The sequence below is a fragment of the Montipora capricornis genome, chromosome 10, assembly GCF_036669925.1.
Source record: "Montipora capricornis isolate CH-2021 chromosome 10, ASM3666992v2, whole genome shotgun sequence".
In the NCBI taxonomy this organism is placed as follows: domain Eukaryota; kingdom Metazoa; phylum Cnidaria; class Anthozoa; order Scleractinia; family Acroporidae; genus Montipora; species Montipora capricornis.
In genome coordinates, this window is record NC_090892.1 from 818,769 (window position 1) to 822,066 (window position 3,298).

Here is a 3,298-nt window from a genome sequence, read left to right on the forward strand (position 1 = left end):
GTTCCTTCTGCTCTCCTTAAAAACTACAAAAACTACGAAAACTACTTTCCACTTGAACATAAAATTCATATCTTCTCGCCACCGTGTAATATCCTCTATTTATTACTATTGTTATTGCTTGTCATCCTAGAACTAATTGTAACTTATTTCAAAACATTTATGGATTAATGTTAGTGAGAGGATGTGTACACTACAAAGAAAAAGTAATTTGCATATATTGACTTTATCTACAATAATTGAACAACAATAATAATTATTATATGAGGGCATGCTGGATATGAAGTGATTATAATGCGCCTCGTTGGTTATAATGATATCACTTTATATCCAGGAAGCCCAAGTAGAATAATAATAAATTATTTTTTCTATTAAAAACTCCATGGTGTTCCTGGCAGTGGTATTGTCGACTAAAGCATTGATTCCTGCCTCCTTCTATTCGGGTCCAAACAGTTTTTGTTGGCCATCCATTTTTTTCTCAGAGCTGCAAAAATGTTTTCAACTTGCTTTATTGCTGACTTGTTCCTTGGCCATATTAGGTACAGCAGGTGTATGAAATGATAGCCTGTGTCTGGTGAGCCAATGGAAATGCTGGAAATAGGAAATCTGTGGTTCAGTTTTTAATAAAAATTATTATTAATCTGTGGGTATCAAATCACACCAAATTATGGTAGTGTTACAGCTCTACCGCCCCCTGCAAAAGGAATAAATTATACTGTACATGAACATATTCATCTCAAATTCTCCTCTTTGGTTTAAGTTTACCTCTGGGGACTTGGAGCATTATTACGAGGGATGCCAGAGGCAGACTACGTCAATAATCCAGTATGGTTTTTTTTATTTTTCATCATAATCGCAAATGTGTATACCCCAGGGATAGTAGATTCCCCGGTTGATAAGAATTCCTTATGATACAACCGGAAACCATTGCGCCTCAAACTCGGGCCACGCACTCTGGGAGCGAGTAAAAATAAATCAAGTATATAAAAAAAGGATTAATTGTAAAGTAAGTAACGTCTTTATTTAACGAGGGTAGCACAAAATACTAATTTATTAGTGGCCCTCATTACGAGATTAAAATAATTGGCAATGAGTCACCCTCGCGAGGATGACGAGGCGGCAGCATTATAGAGCCGAGGCCTGAGTTAATTTTGGTACAACCAGAAGAAAGTAAGCATAAGGTAATGTAAGAGTCAGCAGGGCTTGAAATTGCGATTCACTGGTCGCCATTGCGACCAAAATTGAGTGCTGGTGACTAGATTTTCAGCACTGGTCGCCAGCTTGCGAATCACGTTTTGTCTGATAACCCAGGATAAACAGTAGACAACCGTTGTACATGTATTAGAATCTTTATATGATGAATTGTTAGGAACTAGTAGCTAGAACACGACTCACCTTTCTTTCCCCCTTAAAATACTGTATAAATACTACAAGAAAATCTGGTTTCTCACATTGTTATTTAATAGCACAAATGTGGACGTCGATCCCTTTTTTTTCGCTTCACCGCGGTTACTAGGCGCCATATTGTTTCAGCAGCTTCATGGGATCATGGGCGCACTTAATTTACACGGTATGCTTCTTGCCATGGTTACGTGAATTTTTGTGCCCAGAAGACGAAGATTTCAGCATAGAAGGTTAATTGAAAATTTTAATCCATCGTGAGTTGTGGATGCCTGAATCAAACCCCAGGTGGATTCTGTGATTTTGGGTCTCAGCAACAGGTTTTTTCATCTCATTTTCAAACCCTCGGGCAGTATCATTAAAGTTTTGCAAGACAGAACATGCCTTCGGCATCACTTCAGCCCTCAGTTATTGACCAGTATCTTCTCACAGAACTTGAGAAAGGCCGTGGTTTGCAGGACCCCTTCTCTCATTACCCCCTTTTCCAAACCTCCCATATCAGTCGCATTTGGGATCATCCCTACAGAAATATCAGCCTGGGAAAATGGCGGCTTATTCTAGACTCTATCTGAGCCACAGTAGGCCTCATAGTATCAATGAGTGGAATTCCAAAAGAATCTTTTTCAGTGCAGTACATGAATGATTGATGATGTTATCAATGGCAATCATGTCCCTCGGAAGAGGATCTCTTATGGCAAATTTGACCGTGGACAGCGCTTACCGTAATGTCCCAGTACATTCTGATGATCATTACTTGTTAGGCAGGAAGTGGCGGGCGAGGTACTTCATCGATTTAGCCCTTCCTTTTGGCTTACGCGCAGCTCCATACATCTTCTCGTCCCTTGCAGATCTTCTTGAGTGGATTCTCAAACATAATTTAGGCATAAACTGCTTGTTCCAATTAGCTGGACGACTGTCATACCTTGGGCCCTCCTAAATTTGACGTGTGACAGTGCTTACCGTAATGTCCCCAGTACATTCTGATGATCATTACTTTTTAGGCATGAAGGTTGCGGGCGAGGTACTTCAGCGATTTAGCCCCTTCCTTTTGGCTTACTCTCATCTCCATACATCTTCTCGTCCCTTGCAGATCTTCTTGAGTGGATTCTCAAACATAATTATGGCATAAACTTCTTGTTACATTATCTGGACGACTTTCATACCTTGGGCCCTCCTAACTCTCCAGTTTGCCAGAATAATGTCAATACTTGTGTTCAATTGTTTTCGGAGTGGGGCTGCATTCCTCTTCACCCAGATAAACTTGAGGGACCCTCCACTTGTTTGATGGTACTTGGTATTGAGCTGGACTCATGACGCTACAGGCTCGCCTTCCACAGGACAAGTTTGATTGCATTGCCGCTCTTCTGGAATCCTGGTCACTAAAACAGCATTGCACAAGGAAAGAGTTGGAATCTCTTATCGGCAATCTCCAACACGCTTGTAAGGTAATCCCCCAGGGTCGCACCTTTCTACGGCGTATGATTAACTTGCTGTCAGCCTTTCGACGGGATGACCATCCAATTAGGCTCAACCAAGATTTCCGCTCAGACGTCTCTTCAGATGCCGCAGGTGCACTGGGATATGGCGCCATTTTTGATAATGAGTGGTTTGTTGGTGAATGGTCCTCTAGTCAGAAGCCTTTGTCGATTGCGTACAAGGAGTTGTTTCCTGTGGTTGTTGCATCCCATTTATGGGCCCACTGTTGTGGTCAGCGTGCTACGTCCGGGCACCTCTAAGGATCCAAGCATGATGGTTCTTCTTCGTGATCTTTCTCTCAATGCAGCTCGTCATTCTTTGCCTTTACTGCCTCCCATAGGGCTGGTAGAGACAATTGCATTGCTGATACCTTATCCCATTTTGACTTAGTTCAGCGTTTTCATCATCTCGCACCACATGCAGC